Source organism: Zootoca vivipara, chromosome 5, assembly GCF_965207765.1.
Source record: "Zootoca vivipara chromosome 5, rZooViv2.hap1.1, whole genome shotgun sequence".
In the NCBI taxonomy this organism is placed as follows: Eukaryota; Metazoa; Chordata; class Lepidosauria; order Squamata; family Lacertidae; genus Zootoca; species Zootoca vivipara.
In genome coordinates this window covers 12,947,479-12,971,744 of record NC_142588.1, presented here as the reverse complement: position 1 = coordinate 12,971,744, position 24,266 = coordinate 12,947,479, and the positions used below count along the sequence as shown (strand labels likewise).

General features: G+C 42.5%; 1 long non-coding RNA gene across 1 annotated transcript; it reads left to right on the top strand.

The window, feature by feature from the left end:
* Positions 1–23: 23 nt before the first annotated feature.
* LOC148685568 (uncharacterized) lies at positions 24–21,565 on the top strand. The gene is made up of 4 exons (XR_015949971.1): positions 24–225; positions 2,313–2,390; positions 3,359–3,566; positions 21,041–21,565. It is a non-coding gene; the product is annotated as an uncharacterized LOC148685568 (long non-coding RNA).
* The last annotated feature ends 2,701 nt before the right edge of the window (positions 21,566–24,266 follow it).

Below are 24,266 nucleotides of genomic sequence, written 5' to 3'. Positions count from 1 at the left end.
AAAACACAGGCAACATATGCAAATAGAATTAGCAAGAAGAGAAGTCTGAATCACAACAGTTTATTGTACAAGGGAATCTCCATGTAAATAGTGGTGGGTTAATCCTTAAAAGAAAGCTCTCTGCCCAAACTTCCCCAAGTTTGAAAATAAACTTCAATGCAGAGAAAGTCATATGCATGAGGAACGACAACATCAAAAATAACCCAGAAGAAATGAAGTATGAAGGTGAGGTATAGGTAACTTATTTTATTACTGATAGTGCCTGTTGTGTGTCTGTTCTGGCTACCGATATTATTTTGAAACAAGGTTTAAAAAAAACATGAAAAAGAGCATGTTTCTGGCACCTCTTTATCAGCATACAGAAATAGAGAGTGCACAAAGAAAACATGTTAAAATGTATTGTTAACAGTTATACATGTGACTCACAGCACCTACATCAAACTAGAAACAGAGTACTAAGTTTTAACCTCCTTAATACCCAGCCACTCTGGGCGGCTTCTAACAAAAGATTAAAAATACATTAAAACATCAGTGATTAAATACTTTCCTAAAGAGGGCTCCTTGCCTTGCCTTATCGTTTGCTTAAATCTGAAACTTGCCCACATAAGGTTTTCTGTTGTATGCTGGTTTTTTTATCGTCATGTTTTCACATAATTTAAATTTAGTTATTTCAATGATAGTAGATTCCTTTGCCACAGCAGTGGCAGAAAATTGGGTGCAGAAATTTAATGCCCTACATACAGAATTCAGCCTCACTCATTTCTATGCATCTCTCCCCTCTGAGACACATCTGAATCTCAGGAACCATGCACTCAAAATTGCAACCATCTGTGAACAGACTTTTTCCCTGAATGAAACATCTGAAATCTCCAACCAGATCCCGACTAACTGATGAACACTTGCATCACTTGCTACGACTAGCAGTGACAAATATGGAACCGGATATTGACCCTCTCATTAGCCAAAAGCAGGCCCACACTTCCCATTGAAATACTTATAAGTTTATGTTGATTAAAATCCTTCTTCATTTTAAATATTGTATTGTTTTTCCTGTTTTTTTTTGTGTTCCACTAACAAAATATGTGCAGTGTGCATAGGAAATTGTTCATATTTTTTTCAAACGATAGTCTGGTCCCCAACAGTGTCTGAGGGACAGTGAACTGGCCCCCTGTTTAAAAAGTTTGAGGACCCCCTGCACTAAGCTATGTGTTTGTTTTAGAGGAGACACAACTAGGGCTAAATCGAACATAACTCCAGTTTACTTTTGAGGTTCCCTCTCTCCCTGTTTCTGCATCAGTGCCCACCTTCCTTTCACTGAATCAGACTATTAGTCTTTCCAGCCCGATGCTGTCATGTCTAACTGAAAACAGCTGTCTGAGGTTGCAGCTGTCTGTCACGCTGCCTAAGTCCCCATCTTAAATGGAGATGCAAGGAACTGAACCTAGGCCCTTACACGACTTGCAAAGCACGTGCTCTCCCACAGAAATATTGCAACATATAAAGAAATATTGCAACATATAAAGAGCTAAGACAGGGACCTAACTAACCTCAAACCATTTACGCTAGCTGGGTCTCAAGGGTCTCAGACAGAGACTCTTCCCAAGCCCTGCTCCCATTTTATCCCTTTAACTGACAATACTAAGAGGTGAATCTCAGGTCTTCTGGAAACAAAACATGTGTTCTTTCATTCAGAAGTGGCCCTTCCCATAAACCCGCCAACCTATAGGGCAGAGTAGATACACAAAGTGTTATTCTTTGTGTCCCATTTGTTTCCAGGTCTGAACAATTGGGAGATGTACTTCTGCTACTGCTACTCTAGAGGTAGCAAGGAGAGAGATTTTTTTTTATTCAGGCAAACTTACCAAATTTGCACTTTTTGAACTGAAACACAACCATCCTTTGAAAGTCACATTTTTCCAAATTGTGCAATTCAGATCTCCAGCCATGTATAACAAGAAATGTGCATATACTAGAGTAAAGTGTGCACAAAAATGCATATAAGTAGTGGAAATTACAAGCTACAATTACCGTTAATTTTATTAAGGGAAATTGCTTGCAAAAAGTGCATTAGTCAAAACTGATTACAAAAATAAGTATGCTATAAGAAATCCACACTAAAATGCAGGTGGATTTGTTTGATGTATATGCGTGTGTGTGTGTGTGTGTGTGTGTGTGTGAAATATGAAGAACAGAGTTTAAGATTGAAAAGATTGGAGACTTGGACAGCCAAAATTGACATATTTGCACATCCCTTGCTAGAGGTCTCTCACGATCTATGACTGTTAAGAGTTTGTTTCTATTCCGTTTTTCAGCCAGAGGTCCTTGAAAGCTACACACCTGTCTTAAAAAGGAAGCAAAACTGAATTCATCCAGTTATACACAAGAACCAAGTCTGACACAAGTAAAGCCTGGAGTGGCTTTACTTTGGGCAATACTTTTGTTAGTGGTTGCTATTTTGTTATGGGAACGCTGAAACAGTCTGCAACATTTCTGTGTTTAATTACAAGCTTTTTATTGATTGTAAAACTCTTTGGAAGACCTAGGGCAACTCCCCCACCAAAAAAACAACAACCCCAAAATCCTGGTGCAATGCAAAACAAAACACACCATGCAGGGTTCACCTCGTAACCAGCCCTGCCGGCAGAAGCCCTGAACAAGGACTTCTACTTGGGCAAGGGGGCTTTCCCCCCCACCTCTCCCCACCCATGCTCTCCTTAAATGGCTGGGGCGGATTGAAAAAGCCCCCAGTATAGCACATGGGAGGAGGAGGAGGGGGGAGGGGAGGGGGGAGGAGGAGGAGGAGGAGGAGGAGGAGGAGGAGGAGGAGGAGGAGGGCAGAGGCAGATTTAGGGAAGCGGAACGTGTTCAGTCGCACTAGGGGTAGAGCCTCGGAGGTGCTGTAGTTATGATGAAGACTATAAGGCGAGAGGTAGGAGGGCACTGGATTTTGGCATTGCATAGAGCGCCACTGAAATCTGAGACCCCAAGTTCCACCACGGAGAAGGGGAATCATCCCAAGAATGCTTGCACAGACAGAAGAGTGCAATGACAAATTCCACTCCTCACATTTCACCTCACCTTTTGAGTTAAACTCATTCCTGGATCCTCAAGATAATGTTGCCTCAACTGGCTGCTATCAGGATTAAAAAGTGAATTGTTTCCTTTATTTGAGAAAGCACTTAGAGGCTTATGGTGTTTTTGTGCTGTTGGCTGTATTTACAAATATAAAGCGGGGGGAAACAGGTATAGATCTACTACTACCTTCCATCTGATCCCTAGATTAGGAATGGGGAAACTATGGCCCTCTATATGTTGAAATGAGCAATCACTCAATTTTTAATTTTTAAATTTTTTGCAGGAAAATGATACAACAATGCATCCAGCAATTGTTAATCCCGTTCATCTATAACTGTGCATCTTAAATGGGCTGATATGCGATTGAATCCCAGTCCCATAATAATGTCAGTGTGGAAGTGCCCTTTGTTTCCTGGAAAAGAGCCTTCAGGGAGTCAGAGAGCTCAGATGAGAGCAGAGGATGTGCACTTCGTGAACCCTAGTCCAACATGGTAAGTCTTCCAATACTAGGGGAAAAAGAAGGACGCTTCTTTATTCTTAGAAAGAAATGGCCTATTGCATGACCAAAAAAGGAAAAGAGATTGTTTACTTGACCCAACATGATTCTGTGAAAGGTTTTGATATGTCAGCAAGAAATGTGAAGATCTGCATCCTTGTTGACTTTCCTAAAGGGAAATAATCTGAAAAAGAAGCAGAGGGAACTTGTTACTTCCTCTCTAAATTGTTTCTAGATGCGGTATGCAATGCCACATGAGAACTGCTTGTGCTGAAGTACTAGTTGCGACATTCTTTAGAAACCATAACCAAACTCAAAACATTTCCAGAGTTTTTGACTTGGAGCGACAAGTGGGCATGTCCTGTATAAGCCAGCAGAGTTGACTTAGGCATTTTATTATTTATTCTTACATTAATACCCCACCTTTCCTTCATGGAGCTCTTAGAAGGATGAGGAGAGCCACACTCAACTTGTCCAACTTTTTTTTAAAAAAAAATATTATATTTTATTACAATCACGGACACAGCAAATATACATACATACCTACATACATACATACGTATAGACATACAAAAACATACAAAAAACTTGCGAAAACACAAATACCTACATTCCATTACCATACAATACCAATATTCATATCCTCGAAATAATTTCTTGACCATTTATAGCTTATTACATCAATAATAGAGGAAAAAATTATGTATTTCAATTTCTTAGCCCTCTGATCTCAACAGAGGAAACTAAGTTCAAAAATAACCATGGTTCTTAAACTTCCCCACTTTATCTCTCCTTTAAACTCGAACTGAAAATAGACAAAAACATAATGTAAAACAGGAAATAGACTTCTTATATCACAATATCGTCCTTTTATACTGTATCATTGTTATCATTGTTACTGTATCATTGTTAACCAACTTGTCCAACTTTTAAATGCACCTCCTCCCTCAGGGCGGCTGTGGAGAAATTAGATACAAAACCTGTTTATATTTGTGGCACCTGAAAGGATAAAATGTTCTGCGATTTCTGTTACAGAGTTTGAGGCCTTGTTCTGTTATGGTGTTGTAAGCCTTTGTCGCAGTAGTTCTTGCTGAAAGTTGGTGGGAATAAAGGGCTTGATGAGGAAAGTGTGAGGAATAAAACCTATATATATAGGCCTATATATATTAACAGCCAGTGTGTTATTTAGAATGCCCAGTGTTTTATCTGTGTTGTGTATTTTTGTGTTTTTATATTGTAAAACTGCCCTGTGATCCTCGGATGAAGGCCAGTATAGACATTTAATAAGGAATAATAATAATACTCGTCTGTGGAAGGTCAGAGAAAGGAGTTGGTGGCTGAGGTAGCCTGAGAGGCTATCCTCTTACCAGAGGAAGGTCATACAAATGGTCTAAAATGTCCAAGAATCCAGAAGTAGAGTTTTGGGGTACAGAAGCAGATTTCCCCCAATAGGTGGACTGGGTTGGGGAGTTATTGCCTGAGGTGGAGGTCCAGGAAAATTGGCCTGAGGTAAAAGCCACTTGAAGAGTTGGAGATCTGATGTTAGGAACATGGTCTCCTGAGTTTTCAGAAACTGTCAATAAGTACCCAATGTAAGTACCAGCAGGGCTATTTTTCTAGATAGAAAAAGAGGTGCTGGAGCTCACCACGAACTCTTAGAATGGCAATGGCACACACCTGAGAGTTGCTGGAACCGATCTCCAGTGAGCTCTGGCTGGAAAAAAAAAAGGCCCGAGTATCAGTATTCTCTTATAGCATCCCTTTAATAAAACAATAATGTTAGTTTATAATTCATCCTGTCTCAAGTGCTGGTGTCCATCTCTGTGCTAGGAGGCTTTTTCAAAGCACTCTGAGTGAATTGGTGGCACTGGAAAGTTAAGGAAGCAAAGATACCTAAACTTGGGTATATTATTATTATTATTATTATTATTATTATTATTATTATTATTAGAGTTTATATACGGCCCTATACCCAGGGGTCTCAGGGCGGTTCACAAGTGAGGCTGGGGGGCCTGGTATCCTTGGCAGCCATTTCTGTCACAAAACTCAGCATAAACTCTAGTTGACATGGATCCCTCTTCAGTCTGACATATAGGTCCCTAGCCTGGCATCTATGAGGAGAAACATAAAAGCAAATGTTAAGATCTTCAGCTTAACAGGTAAATTCTTCAGCTGCTGCTGACAAAGCAAGATCCCCACACCAAAGGCATTTATTTAAGAAGGCTAAGTTTTATAAGTAGTCACATAAGCAGAAACGTATGGTATTTCTGTGGATTAGAGCAGGAAGCAGATAACAGTCATAGGAGAGGAAATGCAGGCATAAATAATCAGTTCCCAACTTCCCACAGTGGGGAGAAGATAATAGTCGGGAAGTTCAAGGCTGTGTTTCAGAATTAGTGCTTCTTTTTTCAATGTGTTAGTTTGTAACACAGTAAAAAGAAAACAAGAGTCTTGAAGGAACGCATTGTGCTAATCTAGACATGAAATATTTTAAACATTAATTGGCTCAGCTAAAGTATCTGCTTACAAGAGACAAAGAATAGCAAGGACTGGAAACTTTTGTAGATGTTACAATGATTTTCAGGATACAAAGGCACATCAGGCTGAAGTCTCACCCCAACAAGCAACATGGGACCAAATCAGTGTTATGAATTGCATGTGCCCATTGTTTTTGTCCTCCTTTTCTCTTGAGGATGACGAGAAGCAAAACATTGGTTGCACAAATGTTGAACAAAGAAAATAAAATAAAAACCTGTCTCTTAACCATTAGAATCTCCCCAAATAGAAATGTCACTGTATTTCACATTAAAACTACAATTCTCGAGATGTTTACTCAAGGTATATCTCACTGATTTCAGCTAGACCTTTCTCCAAATATGTCATGTTTAGGATTGCAACCAAAAGGCAAAATCTAAGGCTGTGAGCCTAACCCAGGCATCCCCAAACTTCGGCCCTCCAGATGTTTTGGACTACAATTCCCATCATCCCTGACCACTGGTCCTGTTAGCTAGGGATCATGGGAGTTGTAGGCCAAAACATCTGGAGGGCCGCAGTTTGGGGATGCCTGGCCTAACCCCACCTTCCTGAGAGTAAGCCCCACTGAATTCAGTAAGAGTTACTTCTTTCTGAGCAGACATGGTTAGGATTGCTCTGTAAATCTTCTAAAATGCACCTTTAAAAAAATCACTTATCTCCCCCCACCCATATTGTTTTGTACGTAATTTGTATGAGAACATTCTGCCATTGAGATGCCCCTAAGTAATAAAAAGGTTGTCAATTTTCAGGATAGGTATGGGATATTGTGTTAGATAAAGGACAGCTTTAAAGTTGATGAGGGGGAATCTAAAAAGGGATTCCCCGTGGTTTGGGGAGAGATTTGCATAAAACAGCAAATATGGTACAGTTTCCCCTAAACAGGGAACCTGAACATTTCAAAATGTATTGATGCAGGGTTTATGATGACTAAAGAACAGTTCACTGGGGATGAGTTGTTGTTGTGCTCATTTGACAAGAGGCAGTTCCTCCTTCCTTGTGACAGGAAGACTAGCACTGTGATTGGAAGTAATAAACAGAACCCTGGAAAAGTTACTGCCTGGTTTGACACTAGAGATGTCAGCCAAAAAGCTCCACCCTCCTCCACTCCTTCTCCTCTCCACATGGAGTGCTTAGCGCAGTGGTGTCCAGCCTTTTTGCAAAGAGGGCCAGATCTGATGAAGTGAACATGCATGAGGCCCGACCATTCTGCTTGACATTCTTAGAATCATTAAAATTAAATGCAACGATTTTATGCAACGATTTTATGCAAATAAAAATCCAGAAAGCTGAAATATATGTCAGGAACATTGTAAAGTACATTACACAGTAATAAAGGTTGTCTGTCAACTTTTAACTTCACAACATATGAACAGGAACATAATACCAAGTATACTTCTTGTGCCCAAATATATTTATACCTGATTTAGACCAACTGGCATTAACCGAGATTTTACAATGTATTCATCTCAATTGGGGGGAAAAACATGACTGCACTAATGCAAAGGGTGAAACTGAAATATTCTGGGCTGCAGCTGAGGGATCGCTGCCCCCTCCTGCTTGCATGCAAGTAGGAGTGGGATCAGGGCTGCTCTGATGGGATCTCTGTCCGCTCCTGCTTGCATGCAAGTAGGAATGGGATCAGGGCTGCTCTGATGGGAAGGAAGGCACTGCGCTCCCCGAGCCTTGCTGCCACTGCCGCTCTTGACCCTCCTCCACCTTCCATGCCTTACCCACCGCACACTGCTTCTCCACCACCACCGAACAACCAACCAAGCAAGCAGGGACTGCCCTGGCTCCAAGGCATAGCAAGCCCAGGTGGTACCCGGTGCGGAATTTTTTTTGTCACCTCCCCACACACACCGACAGCTCGAGGTAGGCTTGGGAGTCCCGGGTAGGTGCCAAATGTCACCACCTCAGCGATGACACCTGGGGTGGTCCGCCCCACCTGCCTATGCCTCTGCACCCCCACCCCCGTGATTCCCAACTACCCCGAGCTGTTGGGGGATGGGGGAAGCTATGCCGCTTTGCCAGGGTGCTGGCAAACCTGTGCAGCTTGTCCCCTAGGGAGCCACGGCTCCCGTCCGTCCCCCTCCCTGGCTCGCTATAAAGCAGCAAAGCAGGAGCCGCTTACAGCAAGACAGGGAGGGAGGGAGACGGGCCCCCAGCTCACTGTAAGCGGCTCCTGCTTTGCCGCTTCACAGTGAGCCAGGGAGGGAGGGATGGGTTTCCAAGCACAATTCAAAGTGTTGGTGCCTGGGCAGGCTGCGTCGTCCTCTTATATACCTGCTGGTATTGACAAGGCATCTGACCCTCGCCTGAATCTCATAGCTCTCCTGACGAGTGCTTTGGTCTCCTGACGAGGGCTTTGTTACAATCCCCTTCTCAAATAAGTAGTCAATTTTAATCTAGAATTTAAATTCTCAAAACTTTCTTATTTGTTATGAACGTATTTTTTTTGCTGCTATTCTGGGCTTCTGGTGCACCAGGGTTTACACCGGTATAATAGAGTTGACCAGGATGCCAGAAGGTTTACAATTTACAAGCTTTCTCCATTATCTCCACAGCAGGGGGTGTTCAGTCAACAAGGCAAAGGCTGAGCTGAAGCATTCCCTGCTGGTTACCTGCTTTCAGCAATAGGGTTCGCTGTTTGGTAGTACCCAATTGGCTAGCTGTCAGATTCTAGAGCTCCCAATTGGTGGCTCTTATGTAATTCACAAAATACAGAGTCCATTAATAAAACACATTGTTCATTCATAAAGCAGTAACATAAATCTCCATTGCTACATATTGGGTGTATATTTCAGCGGTTGTATGTACACTATGGCCATGCTGTAGTGTAGTGCTTATGCGACTGTGAATAAAAGGTGGCTGGGCTCATTGTCTCGGGGTTTTGGGGAAAGAGGTGACAAAACTTATTTCCAATAAGTGCCCTCCTTTATTTCCATAACAAGTCCTTGAGTCTGTACTCTAAATAGTGACACCAGTCCAACCCCTGCACAGTCTCATCAGGGCTGACCTTAAGGCAATTGGAACAATTTGGCCAAATTGGGCCCCGCCTGCAGCTCCTAAGGGGGCCCCTGCACCAGGGCAAGCTAGATGGATTTTATTTATATCTATAAGATTTTGAAGACGTTGGCTGTGAACTGGGGCCCTACCAATTTTTTTTTTTAAAAAAATCAAGTTGCGCCTCACGGCTTCAAATTGGGCCCCACTGGCTAGCCCTGAGTCTCATAGTTGCTGGGCCTGAGTTGCCTTGCCCTTGCATGAAGTCTTGGGTTTACAATTTTGGGAGAGGGGAGACTGCCCACTGGGGAGCGGGCCGGCTGGTGAGGCCCCCTAGATTTAGAGGCCCTAGGCTTCTTAGCCTATACATAAATCTGGCACTGGGTCAAGGCGGCGGCCCATCTGCCACCCCCATTGCTGCAGCATCGACATATGAACGTGTACTGTAGTATTTATTTATTTATTTATTTATTTATTTATTTATTTATTTATTTAGCCGCACACCCCCCAGCCGACCAGTTTGGTCGACCCAAGGAGTGACACAGCCAGGGACTCCCTAATGGCGTGGGGGCTAGCCACGCCCCTCAAGCAGAGGGGAGAGCTTGTGACGAGCCTGCAAAAAGGAAATGGCTTTGGTGGGCAGGCACTCGGGGGCCACGAGAGATTACTTTTTCAAAATTGCCGGGGGGGGTCCGTTTGAAACCCTGTGGGGGCCACAAGTGGCCCCCAGACCGGACTTTGGACATGCCTGACTTAGGGAATGTAAACAGCCCAGTTCAGTTTGGAATGCTTTGAAAGATAACCCCTGCACGTGAGAAGAGGCCAAATATCTCTAAACCTACCCAAGATTTAGGATTCAGCTACTTTCTGAGTAATCAAAGAAAGATCCAAACTGAATTTTGTATTTGGTGCACACTCCCAAAATCTATTGGGCTTTGAACTCAGTTTCATTGGGTCACATAGAATAATAAAACTTTTTCTTTTTCTTTTTTAGTATGTGGGATTAAATATTGGGGATATGCCTGAACAGTCATGCTCGCTCAATCCCTCCTCTGTCTTCCCCTTAAATAGTATGCACAGCTTTTAAAATTTGCAAATGTTTGTTCCCATCCTTTTTTTGTTTTGCAAATGTACACAATTTATAAACAGAAACAGGGTTCCCCATCAATAAAGTTAAGGCAGCTTCTAATAGCACAAAATGCAAGGAGCGTGCTTCTTCAATGCTTTACGATTGCTCAGCAGAGCTTAGCAAGGAACCAGAGTCACCAAAGTAGCACATATAATCAGCAGACACCGCAATGAGTCAACTCAACTGATCTCCAATGATTCATAACTGACCTAGTTTTTCTCCTCCTCCTTGGGTGTGCAGCTATGGCCTCTGTGCACTAGCTGACTCTCTGAGGCACACTGGAGATTCATCCTTGGGGGCAGGGCAGGGTGTGAATGGTGCTACTTTCACTGCACCTTCCCATTGTTGCTTCTTCCCAGGGCAGAAAAGGAGCTTTGCTGATGGCTGTCTGGCAAGGGGCTTTGGCAAGTATCCCATCCATCACTGGGAATCATCCATAGCCAACTGTTACAAGTTTTGCATCCTTTCTCGGGTCATTTTGTACCCCTTTGCAAAGCCACTGAGGACTGCATTATCTTTTTGCAATGTCTTGGCATAGTAATGATTCTAGGAAATGACATCAGTTCTGACAAAGCTTGCTTTTCCTGTCTGTTTGCTTTAGCAAATCTCAACATAAAAATGCATGAGATTGGGATTTCAAATGGGGGTAGCATCCAAAACAGCCTCCTAAAATTGCTTCAGGTGTATCACCATCTTGTACTATACTATGTGTGCTTGTAAGTGCACAAGCTCAAGACAGCTGAACAGCCTAGTATTATGCTTGTTGAGGACATCCCAATTGCCAGAGAGTCGGGTGGAATATGAACTTGGATAGCAGCATCTATACAATATTCTTTGCTGGACCTTTTGTGACCCTTCTTCTGAAAAGTTTGGCATCTCAACAAGAGACTTTCACAGAGTTGAGACTCCTAGAGAAACTGAATGAATTTTAGTAGTTTTGAAGGATAATTTCCAGTTTTGAATAGGGGAGCCTAAGTCTCTGGATGCTCAGCCTTTGCACCTCTTGACATGTATGCATAAATGCTGTTTTAAGCTGTGGGCTAAGCTGTGCTTCTTGCTTACATTTGTGGAAAGTCTGTAGCAAGGCAAGATTCAAATCAGTTCAATATGAAGAATAATGTAGCTAAATCTGTTGGATTCCCAGAGGCAGTGCTAGTGGGAAACCACCCTTGCCAGAAGGGAGTGGTTGAAAATGATTTATGACTGACTTGTGCCAAAAGTGTGCAGTTCTGAACCAAGAAAACTCCCAGTTGCAACCTGCAAAAATAGTAAGAGGAGCAGGCTGGAGAGGAGAAGGGAAGCTACAGAACTGGAAAAACAAGGGGAATGCAGATGTTGAAACATGCCCATTCACACCCTAACCACTCACTGCCAGACCTCTAAATTGTCAGACTATGAAAATAATCGAAAATCCAGTGAGTAATAGAAATCAGAGCCAGATGGTCCAGATGTCATAATAACTCACTCCAAAAGGTAGAGCCATGGGAAGCAATCAGTGGAGGGCAAACTTGCTATGAAAGATGCTACAAAAATAATGCAGCAGCATCCTGAAGAGGGAAACAGTGGCAGAGAAAATCCAAAATCCATACTAGGACAAACAAAATAAAAAAAAATCCTTCCAGTAGCACCTTAGAGACCAACTAAGTTTGTCATTGGTATGAGCTGTCGTGTGCATGCACACTTCTTCAGATACTTCTTCAGATACTAGGACAGTATGTTTATTAGCCCCAACTAAAATATTGCCAGATGGTGAACAATATTTTAAGTTCTCAAGTGGTCTTGCAACCCATGACAGTTTGCAGCCTGAGGCAAAATACAGTATGATACCGCCCCACACCCACCCATTTGAAGCAGGTCTTCAGCACTGGTGATCTTCAAACACCTCACCTTTGCTCTCTGCTCACCAAGCATCCACTGCTTGAAGAAGCTGCCTCCTTAGGATTAGTCCTGCATTAGACAAGATATTTAGGAACCTGGGTTGTTCCTAGTTGTGCAATTGCTCCCCTAGACACTTTGGTCTGCAAAGCAGGAAGTGTTTTGCAGATATAAGTGGAATGGGCCTCAAGGTGCACGACAGATTGTTTTTTTGTGTGTTTTTTTTAAAGGTTTATTAGGACAAAAAGGGAAATGAGATGCTCCCCCATTTTTTAGTATATATAACTAGGGGGGGGGGCTGACACTGCCCAGGATTTGTTAGAAACAAAAAAATACTGTGTTTTTTAATGGATCGTGTAATCTGTGAGTTTAGACTCATCATGCCAAAGATTGGGTGAAGTCATGCCAAAGTCATGTTTTGGTCTGCCATCTTGATTTATCTTGACCTGGAAGTGGCATCACCATGAGAAGTCATTAGTGGCAGAGAATCCATCAGATGCCCTATATGCTAAGGGTTGGTGCTGGCCCTGACTTTATCAGCTGGGTGAATCTGTTCAATTTCAGTTTCTCTGTTTTCCAATCTTAAATCCAGTTTTCTAACATTTTTTCCATATCTGTCTACGTTTTTTTTGATGTGCTCATTAAAATTCATCAGCATTTTGGTGCAAATTTCTCCTAATACAGGCGTCCTCCCACTTACACAATTTGGTCCATCCCTTGCAATGCAGGAAACTCAACTAAAGCATCCATGACAGATGGCCAAGAAACCTCTGCTTAAAAATCTCCACAATTTTATATACTTAATAGCAGTTATATCCCACTCTTCTGCTTGCATTTACAAAATTGGAGCCACGAAGAATAATCCAACAGTATACAAAACAAATCATAAAAACAGAATGCCATAATACAATAAAACAGTTCAACAAGAAAAAAGCAGACAAGTTACAGCAGGTAAAACAGCTTAAAAAGAGGTCTTCCTTAAAAATCCTCAAACCTCCTGGAATAAGGGGACTAAACAGATATTTTGAGGCAAGGAGGTCCATAGTGTAGGCAAGGCCCGCAACCCCCCCCCAAAAAAAATTCTTAGGCTGCCATATTTCAGCTGCCATGGGGTGGAGAGGGAAGAGCCTCCAATATGTCTGAAGGAGTGGGGTGGGAAAATATATCCCTTTAGGTCTCCTGGTCCAGTGCAGCTATTGTAAAAAGGTTTTAAACGATCCCAAAGAGCAGGGGTCCTCAAACCTTTTAAACAGGGGGCCAGTTCACTGTCCCTCAGACACTGCTGGGGGCCGGACTAAAGAGGTGCCAGAAACATGCTCTTTTTTCATGCATTTAAAAAAAAAAACACCTTGTTTCAAAATATTACCCAGAAGACACACACAACAGGCGCTACCAGTAATACGGTACCTTTATACTTCATTTCTTCTGGGTTATTTTTGATGTTGTCATTCCTCATGCATATGACTTTTTCTGCATTGAAGTTTATTTTCAAACTTGGGGAAGTTTCGGAGGATAGCTTTATTTTAAGGATTAACCCACCACTATTTATATGGGAGATTCCCTTGTACAATAAACTGTTGTGATCCAGACTTCTTTTCTTGCTAATTCTATTTGCATATGTTGCCTGTGTTTTTGGTGTTTCCCTAACTTTTAAGGTTGCCAAGGCCGCCGCATGGCACCCACACGTGAGTTAAGGAGGCAACCAGCCTGCGAGGTGAAGTGCTGTTCTGAGGAGAACACAGCTGGTCTGAAGGGAGGGGTGGAGGGTGAGGCAAGGGGCTTAAAGGGGCAGTGCGCTGTTATCAAGCAGCCGGCCCCAGCAGTAGCAACCGTGTTACTAGGGCTTTGTTACATGTGCATGCTTTTAACTCAGGGCTCTTCCCGCCTGGCTGCTTCCAAGCCCCAGGCCTTGCAGGCAGGCCAGGTTCAGGAACCTGGCGGGCCGGATCTGGCCATGGATCGTAGTTTGAAGACCCGTGCCAAAGAGGAACACTAGTCAACACACCCTTGCTACCACATTCTGGACCAAGAGAAGTTTCCAAAGGTTCTTTAAATGGAGCCCCATATAAAGCAAATTACAGTTTTCAAATCTGGATGTATAGGAACCATATGTCGTTAGGTTGTTTCCATCTTATGTACAGAACCTGATGCTCGGTCACAGTACTAATCTGTTAATCCAATTCTGGCAGCTTGTGCATGAAAATGCAGGTGCAAGGCTCCCTTCTTTGATTGTTTTGCAAAGTACATTAAAATTGCTTCGAAAAGAAGGATTAATCACTGTTTACCACCCCTTCAGAGTTCCTCCTCTCTAAATCTGAAAACAGGAAACTCTACAATAAATATTTGCTATCATTTTGTTAGAAACCATTCTACCCAGAGAGCAAAAATGGTTCCAGTCTTCTCATTCTGCTATGATATCAAGGTCCCAAAATGTGTAGCTGTATAGCTGTGCATTAGAATTTTAGGGGAGGGGAGTATAAGTATTATACTGAAGCACCCTTGACGTGGAAATTGGTAACACATTCAATAAACTTTTATTCTTTCCTGTAATAAAAATAAAATTTGTAGCATTAATCTTACAACCAGTGACCTAACCAAATTCCTCTGCGGTCTGCAAGACATTAAAGCACTGTCTGAATTGGTGTGAATACATTTGTGTTTGTGTGTATGACCTACCAAATCAGTTGTAGGTATACATAGTGGCTGAGAAGAGAATCAGTAAGTATCTTGCTTTTGTTGCCTGTTTAGGATTGAAAAACCATGGAGCTTATCTGCCACCTGTTGGGCTATGTTTGGCTTGGTGGGTGACAAGGTATGTAGGCTGGCACCATACATTCATTAGGTGGTCCTACGTCCTTTATTATGTCTTGGTGGTGTTGCCCTTCTCTCTTTAGGATCGGAATTCAGTCTGTGACATCCTAGTGGACGTTTGAAGTTTTAGGCCTAAAATTAAGCCCAACCACCAGAATTCTGGCTTAGATAAAGGTTAACCAAAGAATGAAGTTGTTTTCAGTTTAGTTGTGGATTACTAACAGTTGTATCACTGACATACAGTAGGATATTTGTACAAAATGTTCCAATTGTTAAGACTTTATCATACAGTTTTTGGATTCCAGTAGATAGAGCTATGGATAGTCAGAAAGAAGGAGCTTTTCTTTGTTTATGGTAGAAAAGTGATAAAGCGATCGAGAATGTAAACATGTTGAAAATGTCGTGCAAGATCAGAGCTTACGTTGTCACAAGTCACACTCATAGGACAATGATGGAATAATTCCCACCATGTCAAAAAGGTACTTCGTTGTCCCATGAGAACAAGTGACTCATACGTACGTACAAAGCATACGTCCCTGGCGTCTTCATAATTGCAAGGTTCTGGTTTAGAGTGAAAATTTTAAGGAAAACCCTGTAATATGAGAAAGTAGATGTCACAGTTTAGTCAAATACACATAGGGGATGATTCAGTATAGATACATTTTCCCAGTGCATACTGTACATAAGACATACTACCAATAGCTTACTTCAAAATAAAAGCCTCATTTTCCCCTCTTGTCACCATCTGTTTGTCCATTCCCCATTTAAGAACCTAAACCATTGGAAACTACAGCATGCCTCCTCAAATCCATCTCTTCCAGTTTATCTGTTAGCTTTTTGTCCATTCTCATGGCTCCAATAGCAATATTGTGGGTGGTTTCTCTGACATATTGAAACTCATTCAAGGTTTTGCCATAGTACACTAGAACTGTTATCATCAAATCAGGACTTGCAACGGTTTGGGAAATGTGCTTGAGTTACGAAAAGTGTATTATTAGCATGCCAGCTCAGTGCCAGCTCAGTATGCACCCAAGCGTTCCATCAAAACCAGAGATGGCTTGATCCAAGTCTATTTTTAAAGCAGTCTGGCCTCTTCCTTTGCATTTGCCTACCTGGGATTTGTAATCTAGACTTTCCTTTTCCTGGAATTGTTTTCTACCTGATGATCATGGTAGCCCATCTGATGTCTCACCCAAATCTATGCCAAATGGCATACTTTTTATTCACCTGTTAACTTAAAGTCTATGGTTATGAGTCCAGCTCTCCTGGTTGATAGGACTATTTGTAATGTTTAGATTATCTGGCATTCTCTACAGCAGAGATGGGGAACTTGTGGCCCTCCAGATGTTTCTGGACACCAACTCCCAACATTCCTGGGCATGTTGGTTGGGGCTGAAGTTGGAATTCAACAAGATATGGAAATACAGGATTTTCCTACCCCTGCTCCAAAGGTTTGCAATCTCACCCATGAATTTTAGGCATGGTTCGTTCAGATGGTTTAATTCATTCAGCTTAATTAATCTATAGACTACTTTTCAAAAAACAACATTTTCAAGGAAATAATTTGCCGCCAGTCTCTTGCAGAGCAAAAAGTCCCTGCAATGTCCCAAGTGATCTTGAGTTAGGGCGTGGGTGGTTTGCATCTATTTTTAAAGAACCAAGTGTTGTACCTAACCCTGGAGGCAGAAGCAAATTCAGCTGGCTGGCACACATCCTCTTATTTACCTGGGGTGGTTAATTCCCCTTATTAATTGGTCACATGTTTGAAAAGAAAATGTGCCGTTAAGACCTGCTTATAGAACACTCCCTATGGAAAGGCCAAATCACATTGACCTTCCAACTGCGGTTTTTATTGCTGTGACTGTGCCAGAAACGGCTGTTGCCTATACTTGTCCAGAGTGTTGCTTGTTATATTATATGTCATGATGAGTGTAATCCACCTCATACAACAGACTGATAGTGGGGTTTTCTTTTTGCCATTTGCATTCTGATCCTATATGCAGTTATCGGGGGAAGCTAAATCAAAGTTCTGTTAGAATTTCAGGAAATAATGCCTTAGTAATTTTGCTGTGCTGGATCTCAAAATATTTAGCCACTCCCACCCTCAGCAACAGTGTTTAAATTGGCAAGAACTGAAAGTAACAGTGAACTGGGAGACCAGTCAAATCTTGTGCTGTGATCACACAAGATATGGTACTTGTGATAAGCTGCTTATTCCCTAAGCCAGCACACCCAAATTATGTTATTTGGCTAGTATTTTGCAGTGGCAGTTTTCAACCTTGCCAATACAGTGGACCCTCCGGATATGAACTTAATTCATCCCGGGGGTCTGTACTTACCCCAAAAAATCCGTATCCAGAGGCACCACTTCTCTGCATGTGCACGGTACAATAGAACGCTTCTGTGCATGTGCCCACAGTGAAACCTGGAAGTAAACACTTCTGGGTTTGCTGCGTTCACAACCTGAAATTACGTTACCCGAAGGTAATGTAACCTGAGATACCACTGTATCCTGTTTTGGTCCAATGGAGGAGTTCAGAGGCAGGTTAGTTGCTACAGCACCACGGAGAGCTCCTTGTGAGAAACTTTTTCCAACAAGGGTTGGGAGTGAACTGAACCCGTTTGAGCCTCTGCCTCTGCTCCATCCCTCATAGGCTCTATCCCCTTGTGAAGAACTAAAGGATCTTGAAAGGCCAACAAAGAAAGCAGCTAAAAAACCACAGAGTTTATCAGGCTGAGAAGTTGACCGTGTTGATCCAGCCACTTCAAGAGCCTGATTTCTAGGGGTGCTGCAAGCTTCTATTGCTGCCCCACACCTTTTATCTGTCCTGCTCTTGGGTCATGCATCATGCTGCATGCCACATTCATGTAACATGACTGAGAATGCATTGAGATCATGCAGGCAGAGAAGAAGTGATTGAACTGTGGGAAAAGCTTGTTGAAGTATTAAAGCCATTTGATTCAGCATGGGCACAGCAATTATTTACACCACCACTTTTATAAGATATCCCATGATTGCAGGTCAGGATTATCACACACACCCGGTCTGCTGCTACCAGAGCTCAACAGACACTGGCAAGGAGTCGGCTTATTTCAGAGATGAATTCCTCTCAGGTATGAGAAAAATATTGTTTTTCATACCTGAATGCCGCTCATAGAAACTTAACCCAGAGTAATCACATATTCAGTAAGAAATACAGCAACTATCCCATCCAATTCTTCTGATGTACAGTGGTGCCTCGCTAGACGAATTTAATTCGTTCCACGGGTCTTTTCTTATAATGAAAAATTCGTCTAGCGAATCCCATAGGAATGCATTGAATTTTTTTTATTATTATTTTGCCCATAGGAATGCATTAATTGAATTTCAATGCATTCCTATGGGAAACCGTGATTCGCTAGACGAATTTTTCATAAAACAAATTCATCTAGCGAGGCAACCTCCGCTCGAAAAATCATTTTGTTAAGCAGAAATTTAGTTAAGCAGGGCATTCGTTAAGCGAGGCACCACTGTATTATTTGCCTGCTCCACTTTCTCTCCTGATATTATCCTCACAGGGCATATGGTGGCAAATTGCCTTTTTTTTTTTAGGAGTGTAGGGTGGGGCGTTCAGCTGGAGCAAGCTCTGAGGTGATGGTCTTTGCACACATCTCAGCTGCTAGGCCATGAGACTCTTCATCATAGGTTTGTAGGTTCAAGGCCCACACTGGGAAAAAGATTCCTGCATTGCAGGGGGTTGGACTAAGAAGATGCTTGTGGTCCGTTTCAACTCTACAATTCTATGATTCCCATATTTGCATTTCTTACTGGGATAGAATATGTATAAGATATTCTGTTTTTTAATGTTTGATGTTTTGTTGTACAGTGGTACCTTGGAAGTCAAATGGAATCCATTCCAGAAGTCCGTTTGACTTCCAAAACATTTGGGAACCAAGGCGTGGCTTCCGATTGGCTGCAGGAAGCTCCTGCAGCCAATTGGAAGCCACAGAAGCTGTGACGGACGTTCAGGTTCTGAAGAACGTTCACAAACCGGAACAATCACCTCTGGGTTTGCGATGTTCAGGAGCCAAAACATTCAACTGGCAAGGAGTTCGAATTCCAAGGTACAGGATATAAATATAATAATAATAATAGGGGGGAAACCATAGGGAAAATAAAGTGTGCACCCTGATGTGCTTCATTTCCAGGTGTAGGTCTTATGGCCACCACATGGGAACTACTGGAAGCACTTCCCACACTGCGGAGGCTACATGTGGCTGTTATAACACACAAGTGTTGCTCATCACATCAAATAGAGAGTTGCTACAGTGGTGCCCACTACTACAAACAAGCAGCATTGTCATGGAGACTTTCTGGGTAGTGAGGGTGATTCTAGGTGTTGGGTGGCTCTTGCCCTGTACAACTGGTGTGTGGAATTGCCAACATGTGGAACCCATAAGAACAGGCCTTGTGTGTCCTAGATGGAGTGTATTAACCTTCATTGCGCCAGCAGTTTCCCTACCTATTCTCTTGATGTTTAGGAATGCAGTGAGGCAGCTGCCAAGGGGGATTTTCTCAATCTTCCAAAACAGGGATCCGGTAGCTGCACAATTTATACAAAATTGCAATAGATAAAGGCATTGCCTTCCCCCCCATGTTTCAGTGGAAGCATGTCATAACTCAGGAAGAACCCCTGTGTATTCTCCAGCCCACCTCCTTATTACGGCCATGCTCTCTTAGCCGTCTGATTGCTCTCATTCTAACATGAGCTTCATACAGGCAGAAATGGTATTGGCACGCGGCCTTTCCTAAAAACTCATCATGTTCCTTTCTGTGATTTTGTCAATGGTCATGGCAGTGTGCCGTAGTAATCCGCAAAAAAAAACATCCATTATCTTCACAATTAGCTGGCATCTTTCATTTTTCCACCATATCAATTCTACCTGCGTTTGGGGTAAGTTGGCATGTGTGAAGAAAAGGGCTTAGTATTCAAATGGTGTCATTGCCATATGCCCAGCTGCCACATCTCCTACTCTTAATCTTACTAGTTACAGGTAGGTAGCAGTGTTGGTCTGACATAGTCAAAAAAAAATCCATCCAGTAGCACCTTAGAGACCAACTAAGTTTGTCATAGGTATGAGCTTTCGTGTGCATGCACACTTCTTCAGATACACTGAAGAAGATACATCTGAAGGAGTGTGCATGCACACGAAAGCTCATACCTATGACAAACTTAGTTGGTCTCTAAGGTGCTACTGGATGGATTATTTATTTATTTATTTATTTGGTCTTAATCTTACGTGACCCACAAATGCACCCTCAAAGACTGCTGAGTTATTCCTCCCACGAGACATGTGGGTCAAAACTCAGATTCCAAAAGCAAATACTTCCTCCCCAGCTGTTCTTCCTGCCTCTGTATTATTTTTTAAACATTTCCAGTAATACGTGGACATTTGTTTGGTTTGGGTTCCATTCCAGTCATGATTGCAGTTGTGAAGGCATCCTGGGAGAGTCCAGCTGCAGAAAAATTGTTTGTTGATCATACATGCCATTTTCTTATGACTCATTTCTAGTTAGTGAGGAATCTGTTCCCCCCCCCCTCCCTGATTTAATTTTTTAAGAATACCTGGTATTAGTTGCAGTAAGGAGCCCCCCATGAGGCCTAACCTCTAAATCGGGGTTGGAAAAGGAGAATACCCTCAATATTTCCAGTTACACAAATCTCCTTGCTTGGGGTGGACACAGTCATGTCCAAACTCAAGAACTCGGGTGACTTGAATTTCAAAGGAACTGCAAAGTGGAGACAAAAACGAAACTATTTTCAATTTGCTAACATTTTCAGCAGTGCTGGGAATATGATTCTGTTGTTGTTGTTGTTGTTGTTGTTGTTGTTGTTGTTGTTGTTGTTGTTGTTGTTATATATTATTTTAGCACTCCTTGCAGAAATATACCCCAATTCATAAATGATATAACTGATCAACTTGATAGGGGGAGAAAGATGATACATTACAGCAATAACAGCACATAAAACATGTTTTTGATCTACTATTGCTATAATATATGGTATCATTTTATGGGCCCCATTGACTTCATCTGTGGTTTTTGTGTGATTTCGTCTGTGGTTTTTGCCCCTCAGTTGCCTGAATTCAGGAATATCAGCACATAACCAAATCTGATGGGCCTCAAAGCTTTGTGTGCATGGTTTGATCCATTGTGTGATACCAGACTGGATGGAATCTCCCTTGTGACTAATCTAGGAAAGAAGACAAAGGAGCTCTGTGGGAGCGCTCTGTGGGAATGCTGCAACAGCAACTAAAACTGGTTTGATTTTTAGAAAGGGGGAACCCAGGGCTAACCTGAGTTTACTTATACCTAATTTGTACCTTGCTCTTCCCCCAAGTGGCTCAGGGCAACGTTCATGAAGTCACCCTACTTTATTCTCCCAACAGACCTTGTAAGATAGGCAAGCCTGAGAAAGGGTGAATGATCATTTTCAAGATTAACTGAGTGAGAATTTGAATCCAGATTACCCTAACCTGTGCCCAACACTGTGTTCACTACACTGGCTCTTGAATTTTAGATACAATTTTCAAGTCAATTAATTGAAGGTTGAGGTGTTCAGCCTTCCTTGCCGTTTAGTCCTCCTACTTTGGCCAAAGGGTGGGGTTGTTGTTGTTTAGTCGTTTAGTCGTGTCCGACTCTTCGTGACCCCATGGACCATAGCACGCCAGGCACTCCTGTCTTGCACTGCCTCCTGCAGTTTGGTCAAACTCATGTGCGTAGCTTCGAGAACACTGTCCAACCATCTCGTCCTCTGTCGTCCCCTTCTCCTAGTGCCCTCAATCTTTCCCAACATCAGCGTCTTTTCCAATGATTCTTCTCTTCACATGAGGTGGCCAAAGTACTGGAGCCTCAGCTTCACGATCTGTCCTTCCAGTGAGCACTCAGGGCTGATTTCCTTAAGAATGGATAGGTTTGATCTCCTTGCAGTCCATGGGACTCTCAAGAGTCTCCTCCAGCACCATAATTCAAAAGCATCAATTCTTCGACGATCAGCCTTCTTTATGGTCCAGCTCTCACTTCCATACATCACTACTGGGAAAACCATAGCCTTAACTATACGGACCTTTGTAGGCAAGGTGATGTCTCTGCTTTTTAAGATGCTGTCTAGAAAGTGTGGGGTACACTTAGACAAACACCTGAGTGATGCAGGAGAACCAAGGATCGAAAAGGTTGTGAGGACAGACACTCCTGTCCTCACTCAATAGCAGTTAATGGATTTGAAGATAACCGAGTCCACCCCTGAGCCTAAAGTTAAGACTCATCCAATAGGAACAAATGCAACCTGGCTCTCCAAGAATTTGAGTCCCCAGGGGCTTCATTAGTTACAATCACTGATGAAGATGCAACCAAGCTGTAAAAGCTCATATCCACTTACTGTGCAGCTGCCCAGTGGCCCATTTTTTTAAAAAAAATCTTTGTCAGAATACCAGTTGTTACCACCATCCTGGATGCAATTCAACAATCTATCTAGGTTACTCAGAAGTGGGCTATACTTGCTATACGAATGCAATCCTATCTCATGCCACCTCTATCTGCTGAGGCTTCTCTGCCAAGAGGCAGAGAAGGTTGGATCATGGGATCGCAACTTACACACCCAGTGAAGGAAGAGCTGCTGGCTATCTTTCTCAACCTGTGTTTTATCTCCCCTCCCTTCTTGACAGCTGAGCCTTCCCTGGAAACTGAGTCACTAAGAAAGAGAGATAAGGGGAGATGGGTTGAAAGAAGCAACCACCAGCAGCTCCTTCTCCAAATTTTGTTTCTATTCTCTCTCCCAACTTATTCTGCTTCTTGGTGTGTGGGTGTGGGTGTGCACAGTAGATAGCCTCGGGTTTGGTTATTTTAGCATTAGCTCTGGAGAAAATTGGAACAAACTTTGTAGAGACCCGTGTGCTTAATTATTATTGGGGGGGGGATATGGGATATGAATTAATGGCTTTGATTGTATTGGTACACTGAAAATCTATGTGATCTTGTTATGTCTTATGAACAAACAAATTCAATCTGAACTGTAAGGTGAGTTGTATGTTTGTACAGTGGTTAATACCTCTGTGCTCAAATAAACATTTCATTTGTTTGTTTGTTTAAAAAAGGCTGAGCCTGGTCAGAATTGTTTGCAGATGAGGCTGAGGTCAATTCCAATCCTGAAAGTCAGAGGTGCTTTTAACCTCCGGGAAGGTTTTGTTTGTGTATGTGGCGACTTGGATTATGAGTAGCTAAAGAGGTTTTCTGTTCTTAGACCATCACAAAAGCAAGATTTAATTTTGCCCTTAGATCCTACTGATCTTCATTATGCCATCTTACCTCTTCCTGGGTTTATGCTCTACCCTTCAAACAGATTCTCAGAGCAGCTTACAGCGCTAAAGCAAAAGTACCACCCCAAAGCATTTAAGAGCATAAACACACCACAAACTAAAAGCAGCACAATCCTAAATCTAAAAAGAGCTTTACATTTAATACTTTTTAACCAGAATAAGCATGCTGAAGAGCAGAACCTGCTTTGTGTGCATCTTTTGAAATGCTAATGTGCCCATGAGACCCAGCTTTTCCTTTTATTTGTTTAGCTTTCCTTAACCATTTTGACCTATTTTCCAGAGAGATTGGTCTAGTTGGCATCTCAGGAGACTCCCTCTCAGTGTTTCCATGAGTCACATAGAGATCCTCAGACACAGTACTTTTGATTTCAGTTGCTCAGGTCTATTTCAAATGATACTTAGGAATGAACATAGCAAGCTGCCTTATAGTGAGGTGCTTCCAGAGTATTGCTACTTTTGGGTGGGATTCCGTCACATCCTGGCAAATTCAGGTTGCATAGTTTTAGTTGTGCAACAAACTGGCCTCCCCAAAAGATCAGACGTTTTGCAATAAGGAAAGCAACGGAAATATGCACTGGAAAGTGTGGGGTGACATTTGCTTTGAATGCAATGCTGCCATCTAACCTCTCTGCAAACAAATCGGAACCTAGGACCTTCTGCATGTAAAGCACATGTTCTGCCCCTGAGCTGTATATGATGTCAGGTATGGGACAGGCAGGGACACGGGTGGCGCTGTGGGTTAAACCACAGAGCCTAGGGCTTGCCGATCAGAAGTCAGCGGTTCGAATCCCCACAATGGGGTGAGCTTCCGTTGCTTGGTCCCAGCTCCTGCCAACCTAGCAGTTCGAAAGCACTTCAAAGTGCAAGTAGATAAATAGGTACCGCTCCAAGTGGGAAGGTAAACGACGTTTCCGTGTGCTGTTCTGGTCCGCCAGAAGCAGCTTTGTCATGCTGGCCACATGACCTTTGTCATGCTGGCCACAAACA